The sequence below is a fragment of the Mus caroli genome, unplaced genomic scaffold, assembly GCF_978045245.1.
Source record: "Mus caroli unplaced genomic scaffold, Mus_caroli_1 scaffold_8, whole genome shotgun sequence".
In the NCBI taxonomy this organism is placed as follows: Eukaryota; Metazoa; Chordata; class Mammalia; order Rodentia; family Muridae; genus Mus; species Mus caroli.
The window spans coordinates 107,643,239-107,670,754 of NW_028227263.1; the positions used below are offsets into that span (position 1 = coordinate 107,643,239).

At 45.2% G+C, this 27,516-nt stretch overlaps 1 pseudogene; it reads left to right on the top strand.

Annotated features, from left to right (window-relative positions):
* Positions 1-7,876: 7,876 nt before the first annotated feature.
* LOC110297487 (RNA-binding protein 3 pseudogene) overlaps positions 7,877-27,516 on the top strand; it is a 75,576-nt pseudogene continuing 55,936 nt past the window's right edge.

Below are 27,516 nucleotides of genomic sequence, written 5' to 3' on the forward strand. Positions count from 1 at the left end.
TGTGCTTGAGCCCCTGGGGACCTTGAACCAAACAGGTCCCCAAAGTTTGCTCTTAAATATAGCCCAATCCTTACTCTGAGGCTAAGCAATCCTTGTAGCATAAACTATGGGCCAAAGAGTACCTTGTTCTCTGACCATTCAGAATGGCTCTGAGGGCTTGCAGCTGTGACTATAAAATCCCCACTGTCCAGCTGATCTGGCTTTGGGAACACGTGTGTTTAATCTCTGAGACACAGGCCTCTGTGGCTAGTGTAGCCTCAAGCTGTCTTCATAGGTAGCATCTAGCTATATGCATGGAAATAGAAATAAAATAAATGAGGGCCCAAATAAAATAGAGCCCTCTAGGGTGAGAGTCCTATGCCCCGAGCTCGTTATGGTGTGCCTTTCTTCTTGAGTTTCTTAGGACTCAGGTTGCCAAGGCTCAGAAGTAGAAGCCCAGAGTTGTCATTACACAGAGCAGCTGTGAGCCTGCCCAGATTTCAAAAGACAGAAAGACATTTACACATGATTTCCTGAGATCAGCCCAAGCCCTAGGCACCCACCCCTCCCAGAGCCCCTCAGTGGTCTGGCAAAGTATTAGACTAACAAGTGAAAATGGAGATTCAGAATTTTATTTCAAATTACAGCAAGACACGTTCCAAGTTGACATCACTGCTATAAAACCCACATCATTCCTCCAATCTTTGTCTTAGGTGCCCATTTTCACAAACCCTGCCTCTGTTCTCATTCAGTGGGATTTTAGATGGAGTTTTCTCTGCTCTAACACTTTGACCTTATACAAGATGCTCTGTAAAAATGGTTTAAACTTGTTTGTTTAATATCACCAAAAACCATCATCTGCAGTTTTCTTCCGAGTTAGTAATTTGATGCCCTCACTAAAAGAAATGGCAATAATTTGAAGTTCTCACAGAAAGATGCCTTGAGCCCTTCCAGGTATCAGGAAATGGTGGGGTCCTTCATTATGCTGAGCCCATGGTACTTATGTACCAGCGGCCGGGGACCCGTCACTGCCCATCCAAAGCGCAGATACAGCAGGTGTTGGTTATAATTGCCTCCAGACTCCCTGCCATGGTCAGTTGAAAGTCAAACCCATAAACACTGCCTGACTACAATAAAATTGGAGTGCACAGACAGTTTTGCATCATTGCCTGGTGAAGATATACTGACTGGGTAGATGAAATGAGGCGAACGCACGAGGAAGGGACGTTGCTGGAATAACAACGAACTGTCAGTAAATGTTGCTTTTTCTTTTTTTTAATCTTTCTTTCCTTTTTTTTTTTAAGCTGATGTATTTTCATTTGAAGACCAAAGAGGGGGCAAGCTGCGAGGAAGGTATCTTTCCACTCACAGAGGCATCTCTTATTACTTTGATCTTTCTGAGAGAACGCCAGTGGAAGCCGTGCTTTAGTGCTTTGTTTTTTAGGTTGTTTTTACCAGAACCCTAACTGTGGTTATTTCCTCAGCTTCTGTAGGTCAGTTCCATGCTTTAAAGGCCCAGAGGCAAGCACACACGAAGTATCCATTTTTTAACTTGGAAAGATGGTCGGTCATATTCTCCCCAGGTCCTTGGATGAGCTGAACAGGTACCATCATTCCTAACAAATCTTATGAACTCCCAGGAGAGACACTGACGCCAAATGACCACCAATCACCACCACAGTATAAACAGAGAATAGCCATGGTAATGGCAAGATAATATTTAAACATAATTTGTACCAGGCCTAATCCAAAGCTGTTTGAACATGGTAAACCATTATTCTCCTGAACAACTTCAAGGATAGATGCCTTACAGATGAGAAGTCTATGGAACAGAAAGGCCAAGTCATTAGCCCAAAGTCACACAGCAGAGGTTAGAATGGAGGCAGAGCCTGTGCTGTTAGTCACAGTGTTGCTTTGCCTGTACTATACGCTATAGCTTCCAGGAGGAACCCAGCAGGCAAAAGACTGTCAGGCGTAAGATGATGTTGCATTATGGAGACTATGGCTAATAGACAGGCATGTGCTTGGACTTGAGGAAGCAACTGTACTCTAGTCAGATCTGGTGTCATCATCTTCCTTAACACACAGTAAATTGAATGTTCTGTGAAGTTAGCAACTTAGTCAAAAGTCACAATGTGTACCAAACCAAACCCAGCCGGGCTTGTTTTGTGGGAAGCTAGTTTTATCACCATCAACATCAAAAACTCAATTCCCTCCTGAAAGGACCAGGACTCCTAAGACCAAGTTCTCAGTGCAAGAGAGATTTATTTGCCACAGAAGGACTGAGGGCAGGGAATAAGAGACAAAGACAAGAGACAGAGGAAGAGGAAGAAGGTGAAGAGACCAGGGAGAGGGGGCAGGAATATTTTTCCCAAAGTGGAACAGGACAAAGGACTGCCTCTGGAGAGAGAGAAGACAGACATGGCCCATAGGTAAATGGTGGTTTATAAAGGTAGAAGGAGAAACCCTGTGTTAGGATAGGGTGTTTAATTTTAATTGAGCGTGTTAATTAGGATGGCCAAAGGGGGCTTTTGATCGCTGAACATCAATACCTTCATAGCTGGGTCCTGGTAGTCAGCCTCAGGAGGAGGAAGGAGTCAAGTGAGGGAATAGACCTTGGTGGCTAGCTTTAGGAATGTAATCTAATGGTATTTTAGCACGGCAGAGGGAATGGGGGAGAAGGGCTAGGCCTGCCAGAGCTATGCTTGCTGTATTCGAGCTGGCCAGAGTCCCTTGACCTCCTACCTCTCTGGGGACAGAAGTGTCAGTCATTGCTATAGCCCACAAAAAGTGTCACTTAATGCCTGCTGCACAGTGGGGGTTTCATCTATCCAGAGAAGATTCCCCCCACAAGCTTCCTCCCTTCATTTTCAGAGACAAGATCTCCCTCTGTAACCCAGGCTGAGCTTAAACTCTCTACTACCCTACTCTACACAGGGCTGACGTTGTAGGTATGCCCACCAGACCCAGCTGGGGCTTCAACAGAGGGTTTATTGGTATGTCTTTGCTGGGCAGAGAGGTGGATGGTTTACATCCCCCCACCCCTCTTCCCAAGTACCTATAACCTATGCCTATCGGTCATGTCAGTGAGGGGAAAAGGGCCATGCTCACTGCTCAGGACAGGACACTCTATACAAGGCTGTGACCAGAAGAGGGAATGTGGGTGCAAGGGGACAGGACTGCTCAGAGTGAAACAAGATAGGCCTTTCTCTCTTCTCTTCTCTTCTCTTCTCTTCTCTTCTCTTCTCTTCTCTTCTCTTCTCTCCTCTCCTCTCCCTCTCTCTCTCTTCCTTTCTTTCTTTCCTTCTCTCTCTTTCTTTCTTTCTTTCTTTCTTCCTTTCTGTTTTTCTGTCTTTCTCTCCCCGCCCCCCCCCCCAAGAGTATCAGGGCCACTTACAGGTACCATTGTTTTAAGTAAGTATCAAGAAGGGATAAAAGAGGTGCTTTCACTTTGGTTTGTATATCACCTAAGTTCACACTCTCCCAGAGGCTCTTCAGCTGAGCAGGAAGATCATTTAAGTGTCTTCTATCTGGCCTCTGTCTTAGAGCTCAGCCCCTCTAATGTGGTGCATACTCCAATTTGAATTATCCTAACTTATGATACAGTACCTGCAATTTTTATGACCAACATTGCTAGGGTAAGGGAAATAATTCCCCCAAGATCATGGGCTTCTTGCATTCTGTGAGCAAAGCCCCAAAGGCAGGTGAACAGAGAGACACAGGTATGATCAACAGAAGCAAAAAAGCACAGAAGCTAAAGATTGTTCACTGGGGCTAAGAGGGATATGAGCATCATATCTACACACTTAGAGCCATGTTCATGGTGCACTCTCAAGCCAGCCACAATCTGACTTCTACGGAGAAGCAGAAATTACTCTCCATCAGACTCTACTAAGGACTAACAAAATCAGGAATGGAGGGACTTGTGTCTTTTTCATGAGTGTGTAACCTGATTAAACATGATTCTGTTAAAATCGGGGAGAGCTTGGCCAGGTGCACACCTTTGCTCCCAGCACTCGGAAGGCAGAGGCAGATGGAGCTCTGTGACGTCTAGGCCAGCCTCACCTACATATCGAGTACCAGAACCATCATGGCTACCCAGAGAAGATAACGATGATGATGATGATGATGATGATGATGATAAAGATAAGGTGGTTGAGAACTTAAGGAAATGGACAGGTCCAAGTTAATATCCCTGTTTATCTCAGTGGAAGAGCATAGCCTCCCTGAATCATTACTTTTCTATCTTTACCTTATATTTACATTTTGCAGTACTAGAAATATAGGCCCGAGGTTGTATTGCTATACTACTTCCTCGTCGTTAGAATGTGAAGAAGAAATGACTGACGGGTGCCAAAATGTAACAGGTGCTTCATAGTCTCAGCAGTCACTGTAAAGATGCTTAGGGAAATTGACTACCTGGCAATCTTTGATAAAGGAAACTGTCTGTCCCCAGTAACTCCCGGTGGCAGATATGTGAGCACAGAAAATATATAACCCAGATCCCCTAGTGCATTAAAATGGCATTATCCAGACAAGAAGCTCACTCATTTAGAGGATGTCTCTGAGCTTGTTAGAGGGAGGGAGCCCATTGGCCTCTAGTGTGCATTTATTCCTACCCCTACACTTCCATGGATTCCTACCCCTAGTCTTCGGTCATTCAATCCCTAGCCCTCATAGACGTAGTAATGGAAGCATGATACAGTCATTGATCCTGAGTTGCATGGCTCAGTTACAAGCTTGGTCCCTTACATAAAAACTTCTTAATATCTCTAAGACTGGCAGTAACACCTGCTTGGAGTTCTCAAACATCTAATTGAGCATAAAGGAACAATCAAAGTATAAAGCCCTTTTAAAGTTTAACATCTCACAAATGGGAGCTTATTATAGATTCTTTTACTATTTGTAAATAGCACTTGTGTTAGGTCAGTTAGCTTCCCAATAGCTGTACTGGAAGCTCAGTAGTGGACCTCCTCACAGCAGGAGAGAGATCTTATACAGGGCTGAGTGTGACTGTAAAACGCTATGCCTGGCTTATCCCACCTCTCAGTCGCCCCCAGGTGATTAATAAAGTGCCTGACTAAGTTTTTCCTTCCATTAGAGAGCCGCTACCAGGTCAAACCTATCACATCATTTATGCCTGTGGAGTAATAGGGTTTAGCACACAAGACAAGGCATGCCTGTCTTATTCCCAGCACCTTTTAGCAAGCAAGCCCCCATTCTGTTTCTGACCAGTTTCTAACATCACAAAACTACACAAGGTTACTCTTGTCTCTGCAAATTACACTGCAACCCTGTGACAGGGTGTGAGCTTATGGACTCTGGATGATAGGATGTGAGACTCTGTAGAAACACTTGGCTACAGGTCCAGACAGAACCCCCCAACAAAGACAATCAACCCACTCCTTACAACACCCCTCCTCAACACACACTTGGAAGTAACTAGAAGCAAGCAGATCTGTAAGGTTCCCTGCTAAGTGAAGATCTCAGCTTCTTGCATCCTGAGAGTGTCAAGGCAACTGACAAGGAAGAAACCATCCCTCTGCCCTCGCCTCCAAGGGCTCTGGGAAAGCAGAGCTTAGTAACAATGACCTGCAGGCACGGTCCTCTGCAGGCCATTGTTGCTAAACTCCGAGGTAGCAAGAAGTGCTCCCCACCCATCTCATCTAAATACATGGAAAAGAATGACATCTTATTTCTTATCTTTTCTGCTCAGTTGTTGCTGAGCAGAGCACCTGATAGCAACAGTAGGCTTTAGACACTGCACAGGCAGGCAGTAGCATCCCAGACCACTCCTCTGTGCATGCATGTGCACAGTCATACCACAGGCTCATTTTTGGTAAACGTGTTACAGCTAGAGCCATCTGGGAAAACAGAGCTCAGTTGAGAAAACTGAAGGCAAGTGTGTGAGGGGGGCATTTTCTTGACTGATGTAAGAAAGCCCACCATGGTGCCACCCCTGGGCAGATGGTCCTGACTTGTATAAGAACATAGGCTAAGCAAGCCAGTAAGCAGCATTTCTCTATGGCCTCTGCTTCAGTTCCTTCCTCTAGGTTCCTCCCCTGGGTTCCTGCTCCAACTTCCTTCATAATGAACTATAAACTAGGAGCTGAAATAATTCCTCCCTTCCCTCTCCAAGTTGCTTTCAGTCATGGTGTTTATCCTAGCAGTGAAAACCTAACCGAGACAAGGAACCCTGCAGCTTTGCTTCAGTCCTGCAGTTAGAACATGAGGGATAATAACAAGCGACTAGAGACAGGAACCTTTTATGTCCTCCCTCCAACTCATTAAACACTCGTTCTTTTTTTTATTCTGACTTTCCAAACTCTAATGATAAAAGCAGCCATCGCTGTGTGTGTTCAAGATACACTTCCGAGTACGTTATGAAAAATGATCACTAGCTGACATCTCTGTTACTAGCTCTTGTCTATGGTGAGGTAAGAGCCTAAAAGAACATAAGTAATTTGGACAGGTTCGTGCAATAAATGAGGAAGCCTGTATCTGAACCCTTGCCGTCACTTCTTGGGGGGCAGGAATGATTACGGGGTCTGCCAGGTACTCTACTTATCCATTCCCACCACCATGATGCCCACACAAGGCACTGAGCAATGACACCATGATGTCCTGCCCACACAAGGCACTGAGCAATGATGGATAAGAGGAAGCCAACAAAACTGTCACAAGGGTAACAAAGACAAGCGTGCCAAAGGAGAGCATCACCAAAAGTCCTAGTTCCAGTGACCAGCTTCCTGGTCTAACTTCTAAAGTCTCCGCAGCCTCCCAGAGCAGCTCCACCAGCAGCAGACCAAACATGGAGCCCAGGAGCCCTTCACAGCTGAGCTGTGGCAGGAGTCTCTGCAGACACCGCTACAGGCTTTCTTACAATAAGGAAAACACAACTACCTGTACCTCTAGCTCCAAGGTATCTGGTACCCTCTCCTAGCCTTCTTCCATACAGATAATAAAAAACAAAATAAATTGTTGTTGTTAGGATTACAGGCTATTCTAGGGTTACGTGTGAAATGTTCAAAAATCCAAAATTTCTGGGTCTAGTGGAGCAGGTCTAAGGCAGAAGGATTCTAAGTTCAAGGCAAACTTGGGTTGTACAGCAAGACTCGGTCTCCAGTAAAACTAATAGTCCAAAAGTTGATTTCTTGTTCATGGGACTGGCAAGACTGTTCTACAGGGGAACTCTCCACGCAGGACTCTATGTCCCTGCACACTGTGTTCCTATCATACCTATCCCTGGTCACCACAGTTGAAAAGCTGAGACATCCAAGTCGTGAATCTGGGTGTAAATGCTTTGAAATGTCTGCCTGGCACCCCTTGGTCAAGACTGTCACATGGAAACTACTTCAGCCATGTGTGACCTGTTTCAGTTACCCTTTCCCACCTGCTCATAACTCACATTAAGAAACTGGTGCTGGAGAGCAGTGCCTTGGAGGTCCCGTGAATCTTGCTTCAACAGTGTTTGGACTGAACAGACCCAGGACTCCCTTTTTGTTAGCTTCCAGCCACCTCACAGTCTCTCCAGTCGCAGCCCCCGGGACCATCTCCTTGCCGCCTTCGGACCAGTCTGCACTGTCTCTTCGTGGTTAGCGCATACACCGGATCAGCCATGACCTCTCAGATTCATCAGAATTATTCCACCAAAGTAGAAACTGCCCTGTTACCTGGTCAACTCGCACCTGCAGGCTTCCTACACCTACCGCTCTAGGCTATGATTTTGATTGGGATGACATGGCTCTGGAAGGTGTAGGCCACTTCTTTAAATTGGCAGAGAAGCATCAAGGGCACCGAGTGTCTCCTCAAGTTTCAGAATGAACTCGGGAGCCTCACACTCTTCCAGGGTATACAGAAGCCATCTCAAGACAAGTGGGGTAAACCCCAGGAGACCATGGAAACTGCCTTAGCCCTGGAGAAGAACCTGAACCAGGCCTTCTTGGATATGCATGCCCTGGGTTCTGCCAGCACAGACCCTCATCTCTGTGACTTCTTGGAAAGCCACTTCCTGGATAAAGAGGTGAAGCTCATCAAGAAGATGGACAACCACCTGACCAATCTCCGTAGGCTGGCGGGGCCACAACCAGCGCAGGCAGGTGTGCTCCAACTATCTCTGTGTGTCTTTGAGCGCCTCACTCTCTAGGAGGCCTCCTCACCTTCCAAGGGGCTCCCTCCTCTGCTCTGCAGCAGCCAATCACAAGACCTCTACCTGAATGAATCTCTAAAGGCACTAGGCAGCTTTGTAACTGCCCCGAGCCTCTCCTAAGTCTTGGACCAAGTAAAAATAAAACTTTTTGAACAGGATAAATAAATAAATAAATAAATACACAAATAAGAAAGAAAGAGAGAGAGAGAGAGAGAGAGAGAGAGAGAGAGGAAGGAAGGAAGGAAGGAAGGAAGGAAGGAAGGAAGGAAGGAAGAAAGCTGCCTTTTCAAAACTCTAATGACACTTAATTTGGTATGCTTTAATCTACTGAGACCATACCTCTTGCAATCACATTATGCTATCTTCTGTAATCTTGTTACTCTGACATTAAATTTAAGATTAAAAAAATATATTTAAGCTACATACCTATAAGAAATAAGATCATTAAGCATCTTTGAGGAACTATTACTTGGGGAAAAAAAGGGAAAAATCTGTCTGATCTTTGTCTAAAGGGAAAAAGCACTAGAGTCTAGAGATGAGCATTTAATTGCTTTTGCTTTTTTGCACTGGTGAGTCTTTCGGCACTTTTGATAATTTCAAATCAATATTTCTCAAAACCCCAGGGCATTCAGTACATAATAACATCTGAAAGATCTCTTGGCTATGGTGTTCTCAAAATTCTAGGAGGCTGCCTATTATAAAACTCATCTTTGTATTAAGCAATGAATTTGACCATTAAGTGATACAAGTCAACTTGTTTCATCAGCCTAGCTGCCCAATTTAGCAAAGATTCCATCTCTTCATTATGTAAATGGACAGACGGCTCAAAGTCGGGAACGCTACTGTTTCTTTAATCTGAACATCTTAGACATCTTTAAAAAAAAAAAAATGTCACCTCAGTTCTGTGCCTTCACTTAAGGAGACTAAAGATAAATGTTTTGTTGTTATTGCTGTTGTAAATGTGGGGGCTTTGAGTGGTTTTATGGTATTGTAGTTAAGGTCCTACTGTGGGAGATGTGCACATTTAAAAAAAAAAGCCAGATATTTTAAAAAAGAGTCTGCAAAATGGTGAAGCTGGGTGGCTTATTTAGCAGCAAAATACAAAATGCTCATGTTCTCCTTGTCTGTAATTTCCCTCAGGCCAGCTGTTTCTTGGGATAAAGCCAGACAGATGTCTACTATAACAAACAATGTCCAGTCTATGGGGAAACCTGGCCCTAACACTGTGGAGAAGCCAGGGACTTTCCTTCTCGTTTTTTGTTTCTTGTTTTGTTTTGTTGTTTGCATTTTGTTTTTGTTGTTCCAACCAAACCTATTCCAGTCATAGGCTAGAAGAAGATGGACTGGACGAGGTGAGGCAACAGTAAGGAGAGGTGACCTTCTAGATCCTTCTAGTTTCTAAAATGAATGCAGAAAATAATCAGAACAAGATAGCTGGAGATTCAATCCTTTAGAGAGAGTTCCAATTCATTTGTCCCTTATTTGGTGAGGGCATTATTAATTTAGGCAATTAAAAAAAAACTTTGAAAGCAATACCTAGTACTTTTTTTTTCTATTAAAACTTGTCCCCAAGAGTGTAGCCCACAGCCTAGGAAAGTGAATATCTATAGCAATTACAATGAAGAAAGGTCATTTTTGAGATGTGCTTGACAAAAGATTGTAATTTTCAACAAGTCATTTTAATGAGAAGCAGGATATTTGCAAAAAAATAATAATAATAATAAAAAGAAGCAGCTAACACTTGAGTGAGTTTGAAATGAATTCAGAATGAGCCTGTCTGCCTGTCACTACCAGGGCCCTCTGTCTCTGCACCTCTAGCCTCCTGAAGAGACACCAAAGCTCCCAGTGGCTAAGCCTGTTCATGAATTCCCTGAATCTGACTCATGGGGCATTTCTATTCTCTGGCTGATACACTGGACATATGGCACGGGACCTCTCCTACACTCAGAGAAAACGGGGCAGCAGGCTGAGGGTGTAGGGTGAAAATGGGATGGGGCTGACCTCCAAAGAATCTTGCCCCTCCACCTTCCATGTTACATGGCATCTCTGGGAGGTCACTTAAGGAGCTTTGGGCTACTACAACCATAGTGTCTGGAGGATGCGTTCGCCCCAGCTGACCTTCCTCACACTGAGAGACTGACTTCATTGGCCTGGGCATCACTGAATTTATTTTAAGCTCACCAATTATTTTAACAGTAGCTGGAGCTGTGAGCTAGTGTTACCTCTCAGGAAAGAAGGAAGAATTACTAGCAAGATGACAGAGGGAGAAATGTTATGAATAATCAAGAAGTAAGGATGGGGAAAATGAAGTCTGGGGCCTTGCTGCTGGTTTCTGATAGCACTAAATCCTTGAAAGCCATGGCAAATGAAAGAAGTCTGGAGGCACAGGGCTAGCTTGTGTAAGGCTCCAAGGTCCAATTCCCCAGTACTGAAACAAAACAAAAGCTCATAGAAGCTTGTGGAACATCGCATATTTATTTCAGTGAGAAGGTCAGAGGCTCTAGAGAAAAGCCAATGCCACCTAGAAAAAGTCCTGTCTACCAAAACTCCCTGAGTCTCCCTTCAGATGACTGACGTAGACTCGGGTGACTAACGGTGGCTTTATAGCTATGTTTGAGAACCAACTTCTTCAGTTCCTAGTGTGTCACTCACAGGTCTCACCCCCTCAGTGTCTACTTTCCCCAAGCCAGCAAGTCATTTTGGAGAGCCATGCTTCACTTATAGATAGATATGTGGGCCTGAGTAACAGAGGTTTTCCAGGAGATCTCTGGCCAGGCCTGGTGTGAGGGTTCCAGTGCGGAAGCAAGTGCAGGCAGGGAGGCAAAGTCTCTGCCATGCCTTCCAGGTCACTCAGTCGGTCACTCTGCACTGAGTCGGGTCAGGCTGGGCTGACTGACTATCTAGTGAGGAGTGTGGTGGAACCTCAAGCGACACTTCGGGAGAGCAGATCTCTTCCCAAGTGTTACAGCTCTTGGAACAAAAGACTCAGACGATGGAGTTCTCCCACACCTTTAATTCCCTGGATTGGACTTATAGACAGTTTTGGGGGTGATTCGGGGTTCTACAGCGGGTACTTCTCATTGACTTGGACTGAGAGCTTGGGGGAAAACTTACTTGCATGTGGGAAGGCTTGGTGCTGCTCCCTGTGGGGGGCTGTGGGGGCCATAACTTCAACAAGAGCCAGGGGCCCAGGAGACATGATCGAACACCTTCTGTTCCATGTAGGTGGAAATCACCACCCATCGGGTCCCCAGGTTTCCAGACCTTTGCTTGACTGGAGACCAGGGTGTCTGTGCACAGCCCACTGCCCCACAAATCCCCCTTTTTCTTTGTATAAGGGAGAGGTGTCACCAGAATAACTGTCTCCTATGTCGGAACAGTTTAATACTGAACCAAGACCTGATTGGTAGTGATTTTTGCAATGCTACTCATTTGCTGCTTTAGAAACTGTATGAGACAGGGTGCCAAGAGAAACAAGGCTCCAATGGATAGTAGTATGGGGCCAAGGAGGGGAAGAAACTAGGCTACCAAGGGGTTAGAGTATCAAGGGGTAGGGGTGCTTGGAGCAGCAGGCAAGGGGGAATAAAGGGAGTGTGTGGGGGGACCCGAAAACTGCCACACGCTTTCCACATGGCCCGAGGTGGGTGTCTGGATGTGGGAAGCCAAGGACCCCAGTCTGCCTGGTGGGGGGAGGGGGCAGGTGGACAAGGGGCAGTCCGAGGTCTCTGGGCCTCACAGAGGCTAGAAATAAAAGGTTCTCAGGAAGAGCTGAGAACAAAATGGGGGGTGGGGGGGGCAGGGGGAGCTCAGTCATCCCCAGGGCCAAAGGGAGGAGCGGGCAGGGAGAGAGGGAACACTGGTAGTTCTCACAAGGGCGAGAGTCCTCAGTCCTGTTCGTGGCTGGAGTGCAGGAAGGCCTTCTAGCTGGAGGTTAGATGCAGCTCTTTAGGGGGATAACCTATCCCATCGTTGATGAACAGAGGCAGTCTATGGTTTTAGAGCTTTATTGTAGAAAGGCAGGGGAGGGGGGGAAGAGAAGGTAGAAAGAAAGAGAGAGGCTGGCCATAGCCACATAGAGACAGGGAAGGGAGAGAGAAGAAAGATGAGAGTAAGAAAAGAAAAGAAAAGAAAAGAAAAGAAAAAAAGAAAAGATGAGAGTAAGCTAGGGATGAGAGTAAGAAAGGTAAGAACTTAAAAAGAAAGGAGGTCCCAAGCAGCCCCTTTTATAGTGAGCTGGGCTACCTTGTTGTTGCCAGGTAACTGTGGGGAGGAGAATACCTGGCTATTGTCAGGTAATTGTGGGGGTCAAGTCTAGCCAGAATGCCGGGAGCTTGGGGCTTTGTATGAGTGACTGATAGTCACAAAATTATGGAGTTAGGGGTTCCGTGATGTCAGGCACCTGTCTCTGGAAACATAGCTTAATGTTCAGTCCCTTGTAGAGTTTTTTACTGGGTCTCTGGAGTAAGCCTCATTCAACCAAAATAGACTGCCTTTCACAGCCCCACACAGGTATACAAATCCTCTATCTCCATCCTTACACCCTCAAAACTTCTTCAGTGTTCTAATAAAAGGGCTTATTTCCTATATGAGAGAATGGCACAATGGGGTTGTGATTGGGGTGAGAAATGGGTAACCAGCAGCCATGGGCACACACTCATGATGGTGTTGAATACACATGCTGCTGTTGGATCTGCTCTCAGTAGATGATGTGTCTTCTCTCATCTCCTTCCTGGATAATAAACATAGAAGAACATGGGGGAGATTCCCAGCTAGAATTTTTGCTAACAGCTCACAGGAGGAAGAAAAAGAAAACCTACAATCTGGACCTGTTGATGCTCCCTTGGACTGCCTGAACTAGGTGATGAAAACTTGTCTACAGAAGATGAGAAGGAGTGTGGGGAGCAGGTGTGGCAGCAGTCCCAAAGGCGCCAGGGACTGCAGCTAAGTCGTATGACTTGCACCTGACTTCCTTATATAAACCACAAACGTCGTGAGAGCTGCGCAGGTGTACCAGGTTACTGGCGAAGCCATTTTGGTGGAGATATGCCCCTGCTGCCCTGATTAGCTGAAGCTGCGTACCTGGTGAGGTGATGTGGCCTGCTGTGAGTGGATGGGAACTGATAGTATATAAGAGTGAGAGGCCCAGGGCTCGGGGTCTTTCGCCTACACAGTCAATGCTCTCCCAATAAATGTGTGCAGAAGGATCCTATTGTGGTGTCTTTCTTGCTGGCGAGTCAGACGTCCCACAAAGGAGGAAGAAAAAGAGGGGGAAAGAAGAAAGGAATAAATACAAGGGAGGGAAGAGACAGGCTGGAATCCCCACACCCCCATATACCACACCCCCAAAACCCACACTCAACGCCTAACACCCCCACACCAGCCCCTCCCATTTTTCCACCCTCTTCTGCCACTCCCCTACCTCTACCCTACAGTTTTCAGGTTTCCCCACACACATGCCTCACACCCATTCAACAACTAAACACCTCACATCCTACATCTGTGTTATCCTGTAACTCAACACTCTGTCACTCTCACATGCCCCATTCCCCCATCCCCTCCTACCACCCTGCCCCTACCCCACAGTCCCTAAATTCCCTTAGCCACATAAGTCACACCACAACACCCACACTTCCACACCCAACACCCCCATCCCACTCTAACTCTTAGTTTCCCATTTCTCAAACCCCTGTCCCACAACTTCTTTACCCCATCCACAATTCTTAAAACCCCACAGCCACATACTCCACATTCCTACACTCCACACCCCTCTACCCCCAGCCACACCTGCCCAACAGGCAAACCCACAATCCTATAGTATAGGATGCTATACTCCCACACCCCTGCATCCTTAACTGCACACTGCACACGTCCCTCTAATACCCCTCTACCCTATATCCTCTTACCTCATTGCCCACCCTCATATTCCTCCATTCCTTGTATTCCATGCCCTGATATTCCCATAGTCCCAGGCTCCTATGCCTCATTGCCCGCCTCCCATCTCCTGTGAAGAAAAAGCTTCATCAACCAGAAAGAAACACCTCTGCTTCTTCCTGCCCATTAGCCCTGGCCTATAGAAACAAAATATTTCCACAGATGTTTTTCAGTCCTTGGGTCATTTTATAGTAGGGTTAACTTTCCTTCTGTGTCAGAAAAGGACTCACCACAGTTCAGTATCCCTGATTGTTCTGAGCCAGTAACTTAGCATTTTAGAGATCATCCCAGCATGCCACAACCCTGGGGACATCCGACTCTAGGAAGACCCAGATCTCTAATACAACCAGGAAAATAAGAACTTGTAGATCGGTTTCCTTCCATTTCATCATTCTCTGGGTCAGCCCTTCAACAGATCACCATTCAATATTCTTCTCTCTAGGTGTGGAATAAGACCAGACACAATAGCAGAGTTTGGACCTTAGAACTGTCAACCTAACATCAAGGGCTTGAACAAGAGATACAAGGGGGCAGAGGTAAGTATCTTGAGGATGCTTCAGAGGCAAATGGTAGAAGTTTAGAGTTGTACACATTTTTGTCATGGCTAGAGTGTACCTTGTGGTCTGGCCCCTGGGACAGATTTCCATCCTGTGTGAGAACAGCCTGAGAACAGATCTTGCTCCAGCTCCATGCCTCACTGCCTCTGGTCCTACTATGTATGTGTTGGGGAGGATAACTGTAAGCTGTGTCTCTAGGAGAGTGGAAGGGAGTCCCAGGAACTCAGGAGGCTACTTCAGCCTTATGCTTCTTCCTGTAGCTTGTCAACTCAGACATCCACGTAGCCCCATAGAAACAGCTTACTACATTGGCTTAAACTGCTTTATGGGCCTGAAGGCCCCTTAATGCTCACTAAACATTTAGAAATCTTATTTTCCCACTCTCTCTGGGAAAATATTGGACATAAAGATTGTCACTGTTAATGGTTGTCCTCAAATAAGTCCCATATATCCCAGAAAGATAAATTTCACATCATTGCTGCAAATGGACCACTTAATGCTTGCAGAGCTCCAAGGAGAAGTCTGGTAAGATGGTCACAGCTTCTTGCCATGTGTTATGACTAAGGACTTAGGGTGGTGCTAGGAAAAGCAGAAAAACAAATGCTGGCAGATCCTTCAGGTTCTGCTTAACAGACTGAAAAGCAAGGAACGGAATGTGGCAAGCAGAGACCCCCACTCCCAGCACAAGAAGAAACAAGGGGCTGCCTATACAGAACTCCCATTCCACAGGCAGTTTAGAGAAGTAAAGGTCTCACCCCGAAGTCCTTACAGTCTTGTAAAGTGTTTCTCATCCATCTTCAGACTTCACTGTACAATTATATCTTCATTGCTTTGTTTTTATTTTTGTTTTCTGGTTTCTCAAGACAGGGTTTCTCTATGTAGCCCTAGCTGTCCTGGAGCTCACTCTGTAGACCAGGCTCACATCAAACTCAGAAATCCGCCTGCTTCTACCTTCTGAGTGCTGGGATTAAGACTGCACCACCATGCCTGACTGATTTGTTTGTTTTCAAGACCTGGTATCACTTTGTAGGCCAAGCTGGCCCTAAACCTGCATACTTCCTGTCTCACTGACTGGAGTGCTGGGATTACAAATGTCTAGATTACAAGTTATTAGATTGTGTCTGCTTTAAAAAAAAAAACCCACTTCAAGGAATGTCTGCTCCCAAGCCATCACATTCTGTTAGGTGTGCTTATGAATGAGACTTGCCAATCACCCTGAAGAGCATATAATCACCCAGAAGATCTGCTTAGAAATTGCAGTACAACTCAGGCCTGTCTGTCCCTTGATAGTCTGGTCTCTGTCTGTAAAGACATGAGGTTCTCAACCTGTATTGTCTCCCTTTCACTGGCTTGAATATCAGATAGCCTAAATATCAGAATATCACATTACAATTCATAACAATAGCAGAATTACAGTTATGAAGTAGCAGTGAAAGTAATTTTATGGTTGGGGGCTCACCACAGTATGAGGAACTGTATTAAAGGGTTGCAGCGTTAGGAAGGCTGAGAACACTGCTCTAAGTGAATAGCTGTACTTTCCTCCTGTAGCTCGGTCTGACATCCATTTAATTCTCAGACCTAACAAAAATGAAAACCAAGGCCTATAAACACAGCTCTTTACAACAGAGGTTATCCAGACAGATTCTGAGATAATTAATATCTAGGAGTGAACATGGGCAATGGAGAGTGGAGAAAATGCAAGCAAAGTCTCCAAGAGCAAAGTCCTGGGCCTGTTTCTACATAAGAGGCCAAAGGCCTGGGCAAAAACCCCATTAAACAGTGATGGTGATTGGTGGTGGTGGTAGAGGTGGTGATGGTGGTGGTGGTGGTGGTGGTGGTGGTGATGATAATGATGATGTGATAATCAGAGGGCAAAGGTCTTAGAGGTTCTGAGTTTAGACCTGAAGGGTTTTGGCTCTAAGAATATGGGAATGACCAAAGATGGATTTATCAATCATTTTATTGCTCTGTTTAGGATTAGCTGGTAAGAGACAAATACTGGAGTCTGGAAGACTGTAAGAAAGAGTGAAATGGAACATCCAGAGACCTGTCTTGCTCTGTGTTGTTTGGCATTCTTCTTACAATTGTTCTATACCTGTTCCTTTTCATCAAGAGCAAAAGGGGGGAAGTCACTCTGATTGGCAGATCTGTTGCACGTAGCAATGGAAGTTATCAATCTCTTTGCCTTTGGCCAAAGAGTATTTAAAGAAAGAATTTTGGGTCTGGTGTAGTGGTGCATGTTGTTAATTCCAGCACTCAGGATGCAGAAGCAGGAGGAGCTCTGAATTCTAGGCCAGCCTGATCTACAGAGCTGGTTCTGGTCCAGGACAACCAGGACTACACAGAGAAAGCCTGTCTCAAAACTAAACTAAACTAAACAAATAGGAAGGAAGGAAGGAAGGAAGGAAGGAAGGAAGGGAGGGAGGGAGGGAGGGAGGGAGGGAGGGAGGGAAGGGAACAAACATTTACATCACAGTGGTCCTAAGGCTGCTACACTTTAGTACCGTACCTCATGCTGTGGTGACGCCCAACCATAAACTTATCTTCATTGCTACTTCATGACTGTAATTTACTTCTGTTATGAGTCATAATATAAGCATCTGTGTTTTCCCATGGTCTTAGGCCACCCCTGTGAAAGGGTAATTCACCCTTCAAAGGGGTCATGGCTCACAGGTCGAAAACCACTGATTTTAGATGAAAGTGGGGTGGTTACTTTGAAAAAAAAAATACTACTTACAGACATCTGAAGAGTAAATTAACTCAGAGTGGATAGATTAAATTCTCCTTTGGTCATGCAAGATGCATTTTTAACTAATAGGATTTTGGTAGAAAACTTTTAGTTTCATACGAGAAAATACTGAGGACAAATGATTCGTTTAAATGCATGTATTTTTGGTACTTTCTCTAACAAACCTTAAGTAAGAGAAACATGCAGACTACACACACACACACACACAGAGGCACATGCACATATCCTTGCCTAGATGCAAACTAAGGGCTAGTGATAGTCAATTTCTAGTCTGTCATGTTTTGCATAATGATGTCTAACTTATCTGCCATTTCTGAGGAAGAACTTTTAATTCTGCCTGGTACCTACGACCCTCAGCAGGCTTTGTGGATTCCTTAATTAGCACTTAGTGGAAGTGGTTCAGACTTAAAGTCCCAAAAGGTAAATAATAACTTAGGAGTTTTCAGTGTTTCTGAATAAAGCCCATTCCTGTCTTGAGTCTCCTGGATTGGTGAAGGGTTCATATAGGCTGCATATCACATGTCATTATCTTGATGGACTCAGCTCATCTAGCCCCCATGTCTGATGGTGAAGCAGCTATAACCGGCCATTCCACATCTTCATGTGGAATGATTCAAGTGGACTGCCCTATTCTGTTTGGCCTGCAAGCATGCATATTTATCAAAAGTTTTTGCAATTCTAACACCTTGTATTTTAAGACACTATTTGTAAGCCATCAGACTTCATGAATATTAGACTTCTGCCTTGCCTTTGGCTTTTTTACTTGGCAGGGAAAGTTCAGAACACTGCTAGGAAGCAGCAGGGCATCCTGGGGTAGGGAGAGGACAGGGCATGGCCTTCTCAGCTGCTTTTCTTTGCCTCACACCTTCATGCAGGATCAGGACACTGCTCACATCATCTGAACAGCCTTTCTGTCTCATCAACTGGAGTCAGTAACAGTCACAACATAGAAGCAAAGAAGTATCAGACACCACAGTTGCTTATAAATCAAAAGAATTCAGAAACAAGGCTGGCAAGATGGTTTAATGGATAACTTACAGAGCAAATCTGATTGCCTGAGTTCAGTCCCTAGAACTCACATAAAAGAAGAAGAAAGTCCACACAACAGGATTGTCCTCTGACCTCGACATGCACAGTTTAGTACAGACACACACACACGCACATGCACACACTCACACACACATGAATACACACAGCAATCAATCAATCAATCAATCAATCAATCGATGAAAACTTAAAGTCAGAAACAAAGTAGAAGTGAACAGGAGAGAGTCCTCAGAGAGGAGGTAGACTTTCCAGCTTTGAAGAGCCAGCTTCACATCAGAACAAAGCCTTAGCTCCTTAAGACACCAAACCCAACAAGGGATGGTTCTGATGGGAACACAGCCCAGGGGTTCACTACGACCAAGTACTTAAGACCCATCTCCTAAGTCAGCTACTTTCAAACGAGAAACCAAACAGCAGATGGAGCCAAACTAAAAGCAAGTCAGGTGTGCTAAGCAGCTGTCCCAGAGAAGCCACCCAAGAGCTGGCAATACCTTGGGGAGGTTTACTCGCCAGGCAGAGGCCCAGTGTATATGTTGTATTTCACTGTAACCTTCAACCTTGTGAGTAGCCAACCAGCTTTACACTCCTTCTGCTGCAACCAGCCCCACACCCACCATGTACCAGGCACATAGCCAAGCGCTGAAAGGACAAAGGCTGATTTATTAGATTAGTTTAGTCTGCCACGCCGTCACTCATCCATTCTATAAGCATCACTGGTCTCTATAGGTGATTGGTGTTTCAACTCTGGGTTCATAAAAGAGGCCCAGCCTTAGTGGGGTTTAGCATCTTCTTGGGTGAATATGTGGACCTCTGCAGTCTTCTGTTCTTGAATTCTTAGTTATGAATTATATGTAATATGAAAGGGAGGCGCTCGTATATAAATCAAGCTGAACAGGAACAATCTTGTCACCAGGGATCTTAGGGATCTTAGGCCACTCTGAGGAAGTAAACAGAAAGGTGAAGAGTCAGAGATGCAGAAAAAGTTTAGAAGAACATCGCAGGCAGCTGAGCCAAGGCACATGAGATCACAGATTTAGAAGGGGATAAACCTAGTCACAGATGAACTCCCAGAAGAAATTGGGACAAAGTTAGCAAAGAAAGGGAGACAGATGTGGAATGGAGATACAGGAGGAGGCCTAGTGTAAATTCAAAAGTCTCCCATGGGGGTCCACCCAGGGAGTAGGAGTTTTTTGAATTTACTAAATTGTAACTGAACTGAACTTGTAACATTTTTTGGTAATGGTTTCTGTAATGCTGGTGATAATGGTCTTCACGGGCCCAGTGTCTCCACATTGCAGCCCAGTAAATGTGGGTACTACATTTATTGTCTCCCAGTTATGATGCCTGTTAGGGCCACCATTACAACATACAAATGGAGAGGCTTGTGTTGCTCTCTTGCCCTTTAATATGCTGATAGTTATATTTTGATACAATTTGCTAGTTCTGAGTATTTTGCCTCTTGCATTTACTGTCATCATTCAGAGGACAAGTTTGTTGTTTTTACTCAAAGGAACCCAGAGCTAACACCCCCACCTGGGCAAAAGCAGCTTGCAACCCATAGAATGTACTTTGGTACCAGACAGGGCTGAACTGTGAGAGTGACAGTCTCAAGGACCCTGGGAAAACATAAGAGACAACATCCTTGTCCAGTTTGGGACGCATCCCTGATCAGGGTAGCCAGAAGAGATCTTCTTGGAGTTGATTTCTCCCCTTTGAGGGCAAAGGTGAACCAAGTACAGAAACTATCATCCTGTAGAGTCTGCCTTACCCTGAGCCTGGACTGCTTTGCTCCAGGAAGCCAGCTGTTCCCACCCTCCTTACTGTGTCCCATCACCATGGAGACCAACTGGCACGTGGGGCTGATGCTAACAGACAGAAATTAGTTCCTTTTCCCTGCTGTTTATTTATTTATAATCTCTCACTCACTCACTCTCTCATTCTCACTCTCTGTTCATTCATTCATTCATTCATTCATTCATGGCTTCCCTCTCCCTCTTCTCATTCCTATTGTCTCTTTGATTGTTTTTATCCTTCCTTTCTACTTCCCCCATTTCTCCCTCATTCCTTTCACCTCAGTTCATGCCTACTTTATTCTCCCACATTTATTGTTTACTGCCATCAAGACCCAGAAAACTAGACAGCAGAATATGTAACTACTAGTTAAGATTTCTCTCTCTTCCTGAACCATAAGTCAGAACCATAAGGTGGGCTTTTCCCTTCTCTGCTCACAGCCCTAATGCATCTGCCCCTGGGCTCAGCAAGGACTATCTAGGGCCAGAGATGGACCACAGTGTCTTACAAGTTCTCAAAACAGAGTTCTGAGGACCTTCCATTCCTGTTAGGAGCCTTATCAGATGTCCATGTGGGAGAAGGGGGCACAGTATTGGCTGCTTCATCAGACCCCCTCTGCCTGGTCTACAAATAAACTATTTCCACAGCAGAAAAGTAGCAGTCTCAAAAGCTATTAGCCTCCCAAAGAACGGGGCACATCTTCTTTCCAGACAGTGAAATTGAGCATATCTCTCTACTCCTTACCACCAGCCCAAGGGCAGGGCATCCTCATCAGAGGAACTATACTGAGGAAACCGGAAGTTCAGTGGTACCCTGCTGAGCACAATGAGAACCTCAGGACAGAGCGGAGAGCAAGGTGACAATGACCCCTATGACTTCAGCTGAGAGTGAAGAAGGAGCAGGCTGAGGCTGGCACCTCCCTGACCCCTATTTGTCTCCCTCTTCAGCTTCTAGAGCATTTGGCACACTCCCTGTAAGCTTCCGAGCGGCGCATTCTGATGAATTCCAGCATCCTTAGCTACGCTTTGCTTGAGCATGAAACCCGGCAGTGAGTCGGAAGTTATCCCATTCTGGTTTGTGATGTGGGAGTCTGGGGGAAGCAAAATTCTGCCCATAGAAACAGCATGGGGGTGGGGAGAGGTGGGAATAAAAGAAATGATGGGCAGAGCTGATAAAGATGGAGGAATAGTCCCGAGGTTAAGCGCCACAGAATCTAGGAACGTAGAAAACAACAGAACAAAACCAAATCAAACCATGCTGAGCTACAGGCTCAGACCCCATGCTTGCTCAGAAGAGAACTGACCACCCTGGAGCTGGTGAGAACACAGGTCTAAGAAGGTCAGCTTTCCATATTTTTGCTGGTCTGATTTTTCTTTTCTTTTTCTTTTTCTTTTTTTATTGTTGTTGTTTGTCATTTTTGTTGGTGGTGGTTTTTGTATTTGGTTGGTTTTTGTATTTGTTTTTGTTTTGTTTTGTTGGTTTTTTTCCATTCATGTGAAATCTGATGGTTAAGCCTTGGAGATAAATTCACTTGCTTTTAAGCACTCTGCTAAGTCTGTTCACCCAGGAGGGCTAGATCAGACAGGGCCTCACTGTCACCCACAAGACACCCTGCATGGGGCTCAACACCCACATTTAGCACTCAGACAGGCAACCGAAGCTCCTTCTTCGGAAAGAGTCACCCAGGTTCAGACCTATTTTCAAACACGGGTTGTTAATGAGCTGGAAAGGAAAGGAATAAAACCCATTATGCGCTCTCTAAGAAAGCAGCTCCCACCCGTGGGTCATTTGCTATTGATTATCGGAACGCACACTATTGTTCACGCCTGCGGCTGGCTTTAGAGCCCATCTGTCGGCAGAGCCTTTAATGCATTCAGAAGTATGCCAATCACTTCTTCACCACTCCCCATAATTGAGACAAATGATCATGCTGTGTACATAAATGTGATATGAGGACCTTTAATGCTCCTCCGAAGAGAATAAATTACACGTTAAGCTCACCATCTTTGAGTTTTACCACAAAATAACTTTGGGGTCCATCAAAACTACATTAAAAAAAAAAAACAAAAAAAAAAACTTTTATTGCCGTGCATCCTGAGCCTCCAGAAATAATGGACAGTGCCTAAGAACTAAGGGTGGTGATGGGCCACACTGCCCTATTCCTCACACCTGTGGATCCCTACTGGAGCCAGTCTACACCCACCAGTGTGTTGCTACAAATATATCTATATAGTATACATGTTTATTTATAATGCCTTCTCTCCATTGCCAAACACCTTCTTATGAAAATTCAAAGTGCTGTTAATCATATGTTAGTCTGGGCAAAACACAACAAGCTCAGCTTGCTTCATGACCCCTCCTCTCACTTCTGCTTCTTAAAGACACATGTCCAAAGAAACAAAGTTTCTTTCTGACAGAAAATGTGCTTCCCTAGCGTTCTCAGCATCCTTGTAGGCAGGAATTGCACAGCACAGCTTTTCATCCTGAGACTTCACTCTAGGGCAGAACTCCTCGGAACCCAGCCACTAGGATCTTGTCAGCCAAGCCTGGCTGGCCTGCAACCCAAGACCATGGATCACAGGTGTACACCACTGATTTAACAAGAGAAGTGAGGGGGTTTGTTGCTGTTACTTTTAGATTGCCTTTCTTTTTCCCCTCCCCAATACTGGGGTAGAGCCCAGGCCTTACATACTCAGTCCTATTGTTGTGGTCATAAAAAGAGAAAGAGCTATAAGAATATGTTATGCTGGGATGTGGGGGAAGGGTGTGCCTCAGTGTGCCCATGCTGAGGCATCCCTTCCCCCTGAGGGACCAGCCATACGATGGTATAGCATAGAATAGAGTTTATTTAGGGCATGGGGAGGGGAGTTAGGAGAATAGCAGAAGCAGAGAAAGGCAGAGAGAAGAAGAGAGTAGAGAAGTAGAGGCCCGCCATGACCATGTGGAGAGAGGGGGGAAGAGAAGGGGGAGAGAGGGGGAGCAAGGGAGCAAGAGGCAAGGGAGAGAAGCAGGAGTAAGAGAGAGGAGGGAGCAAGCAGCCCCTTTTATAGTGCCAGGACTACCTGGCCGTTGCCAGGTAACCGTGGGGCGGAGCATACCTGGCTGTTGCCTGGTAACTGTAGGGGTGAAGTGCAGACAGAATACCAACACCTGTTACATAATCTTGTGGTTTTAACTTCTGATACTTCTAATTTTCCTGCTTATGTTGTCTGTTTATTCATCATTTTCACTGCAAATGCTGCTTCTTTATAGTAAATAAAATTATTAAGTTCTCTTCAGTCAGATCTTTATAAGACCTTTCTTTCTAGCCTTGGTTTTAGGAATTCAATATGTTTAAATGAGAGATCCAAGGAGGAGATGGAGAGGAAGGAGGAGGGGAGGAGGAGAAGATGGAGAGGAAGGAGGAGGGGCAGAGGGGAGGAGGAGATGGAGAGGAAGGAGGAGAGAGGAGGAGAAGCGGGAGGAGGAGGGGAGGAGGAGGAGGAGGAGATGGAGAGGAAGGAGGAAGAAGGAGAAGCTGGAGAAGGAGGAGGGGGAAGAGAAGATGGAGAGGAGGAGGGGGAGGAGGAGGAGATGGAGAAGGAGAAGGGGAGGAGGAGGAGAGTGAGGGGAAACAGTCACAGTGGCCCTGCATTTTTCACAGTGGTGGGATTGTGGGTGAGTTACTGAATTTTGGGGTTTTTGTTGTTGTTGCTTTTGCTGTTTCTCAACATCTTACTTGCTATTCCAGTTTCCCCATGTGAGAAATAAGAGACTAGTGAGAATGAAGCCATTTTTAAAATATAATTCTATAGAAAGAGGGCACCAACATAAAGAAAAGGCAAAAATTGGCATGTTTATTTTAAAGTCCCTTGGCTGCAAGACATTCCTATCCCTTCTCCCATTGGTTGGGACTTGCCTCCTTCCCAAATTACCCATCTCATTGCTTTAGCTCAGGAAACATTTTCTCATGAAGAGTTGGGGTTTGCGACTGTCCCCCGTTTCTGATCATGGGCTCAGATTTGCAGTTCTCCTTCCCTCAGAGATAGGTGCTAGCCGATAGCTAAAGGAGAAAGGGGCCTAGCACCTCCTGCTGATGAACTCCAAGTTCACCTCACACTGAAAAATGGACACTAATGATATACTTCATACATACAGAAAACAGTTTACGCCAAAAACCTTACATTCTAAAGCTTTATTGGAGAAACAAGAATGCAAAAAAAGGGAAGTCAGCGAGAGAACTGATAAATATTATGAGGTGCAGTCCCAAGGTGGCCACAAATCACAACAGATTATTCAATGACTGAGGCATCACCAGAGAAGATACACCCAGAGGTGACTCTGTGGACATTCTAATCTGCAGTCTGTGCCTACCCTTCAGAGTCTCCATTAACTTCACGAGCGCTGGCAGGATGTGTAAACGTTTGTAGTTTTCTCATCTGCCCAAAAGAGAAAGGCAGACTGCGGTGGTGAAGGTCTCATAGCCCCCAAAGCCAACTGGAGGAGTACAGAAGGAGTGTAGCTTTTTTTCATGATAAAGGGCTGGGGCCGGGTGCTAGGGCAGAAAGACTGCCCTGCAGAAAGACAGAGGCAGTGGGACAAAAGCAGAGATAGAAATGGAGGAGAGAGAGAGAGAGAGAGAGAGAGAGAGAGAGAGAGAGAGAGAGAGAGAGAGAGAGAGAGAGAGAGCTTCATGGAGAGATGCAATGGCAGAGAAGTCGGCTTCAATTAGATGAGCTAGCTTAGAGACTGCCCCAGCAAACAGGCCAGCAGCCTTATACTATACAGATGTCTCCATGTCTTTATTATTAAACCCCAGGCGGGACCTCTAAAGCCCTACAGCAGTTGCCTTTTACTTTCTGGCCCATGCTGGCAGCGCAGTTTGCCTGAGCACTGTCTGTGGTTCCTCTCTCTATCCCTCAAGGACCATGTAACACAATGGCCTATTTTTCACCCTTAAGAAAAGTAAGTTGTTGGCTTCATGAAGGCAGTAAGATTTAAGGCCTGCTGTCAATGATGACTTGCCATGTCCTTCCAGGATATATGACAACCACTTGCTTAGGTTTATTCTGACAATTTGACTTGCATGTACAAGGCAAAAACGATCCCATCAAGTCACCACCAGTAATGAAGAAAGCTAATTAGCAAATATAGTCAAGACCTCTTTCCAAAGATTTTGTAATAAAGAAAACGTGGATGACCGGCAGTGATGGTGACAGAGCTAGAGCTGGGTAATAGCAAGGAGAGAATCAGAGTTCTCTGTACACCTCGGGAGGCCATCCAGCATGCCACTGAGGTGATATGCCATCCACCCTCTTCTAAGTCTCTTTCTCTTGAACACATTAAAGAGATTAAAGCACATGAGTGTCTGCAAGATAGGAGGGAAAGACGCCACTGGTCACCCTATGCCAGATAGGTGCCTGTGGCCACTTCCCTTCAGGAATGCCTCTTACCTCTTTCTCCTTTTGCAACCAGATGGACGGTGGGGGGGGGGGCGGCGAGGGGGGGATATATGAACAAATCTTTCAGTCCATGGAGCCAGTTTTCAATTCATAGAGTCCTTCTGAAGTTGAAATATGAACCTATATTTTGAATTGTTCACAGGCCACTGATTTATTCAGGAGTATAACATCCATTATATGGTTATCAAGCTCTGTGACTTAGATTCTATTTAATCCCTGGACTCTTTACTAACCAGCTGCTTTGTGCTAGATACAGTCCTAGGCTCTGTGGTTGAACTGAAAGGAAGGGCTAGACATGGTCATCAGACAGGATTGATGTAAACAGAATAAACTAAATCAAGGAATTTTATTCATACACAGCAAAAGACACTGTCATATTTTAGGTACAGCTGATATCTACAGAGAAGCTTCCTCAATATGAGGCTCTCAAAGGCAACACAGCCTGGAAAAAATAAAAAGGAGGAGGGGAGAGGGGGAGGGGAGAAAGGGAGGCGGGGGAGGGGGAGAAGCACTCACTTTGTTTCTAAGGCTGGCCTCAAACTCATGATCCTCCTGTTGTATCCTCCCCACTGCTGAGATGAGAGGTATGAACCATGTCTGACACAAACATCCCTATCTTGTGCTGGCCTCCCTTGCTGAAGGTTGCTCACCTCTCTTACACAATCGTGGGCTCCATGATTCAGGGAAAGGATCTGCAATCATTACTGTGTCCTCACTGCATATTCTTTGGCCATAATAGAAATTCAGTAAATATTTTATTGAGTCATTAAACAAATATATACTAAGCACCAACTATGTACCAAGCATTACAGCAGCATTAAAAAAAAATATATCAAAAACCAAAAAGATCAAATCAATGAATGAGCACACACAGCACACACAACAGAAATTCTGGCACTGGGTAAAAGAGTGGAAGGAAGCCAAGAGCGTATTTATGGAGGGAAGCACAAAGCTGATGGCCCAGAGGGTACAGTAAGAATCAACAAGATCCTTTCTCCTGCTGATCACAGGAGGCCCAACCCAGGTTTAGTTCCCACCAACCCACATCCTAAGGAGAGCCTTCTAGTCCCTTGTGACATAGCATAGCCTATAGAGAGATGAACAGGGCCATGACTTAACTCCTATCCAGCTTGCCTGGAGCACAAGAAACAGGCCAAGGATGCTTGCTAAGGACACTCTGAGAAAGTCAAGGGCTGTCTGCCTGCTGTTCCATACTTGACTTTTTGCTAAAATGGAGACAATCACAAGGCTGTTCCTGATCCTCTTAAGCATGGCTTGATGGTCCTTGAGCCAAATTAAATGTGGGATGTGAGTACGAACCCCACTTCTCAAGAGACAGTGTTACAGTCTGTACAGACTGTGCCAAACGAAGAGTCAGGCCGATGGGATGGCTCACTTGCTTTTATGTATGTATGTATGTATGTATGTATGTATGTATGTATTTATATGTGTACAGCTGTTTTGCACACATGTATGCCTGTGCATCATCTTTGTATCTGGTGCCTGAGGAGGCTAGAAGAAGGTAATGGGCTCTAGGACTGGGATTACAGATAATTATGAACTGTCATTTAAGTGCTAGAACTGAACCTAGGATCACTGGAAGAGCAACCATGCTCCAACATTTGTTTGCTTTCACTTTGTTATTTGAGACAAGGTCTCACTATGTAGCCCTGGATGGCCTGGTACACACAGGGATCTGGCAGCCTCTGTGGGGATTAAAGGTGTACACAACCATGCCCTGAACAGCAAGTACTCTTAACTGCTGAGCCATCCCTGGTTCACTTGTTTTTTTGTTGTTGGTTTTTTTTTTTAAGAAACTATAAATCACCATGCTTTAGGGGCTCAAATTATTCAACTGCAGAGTACAAAGTG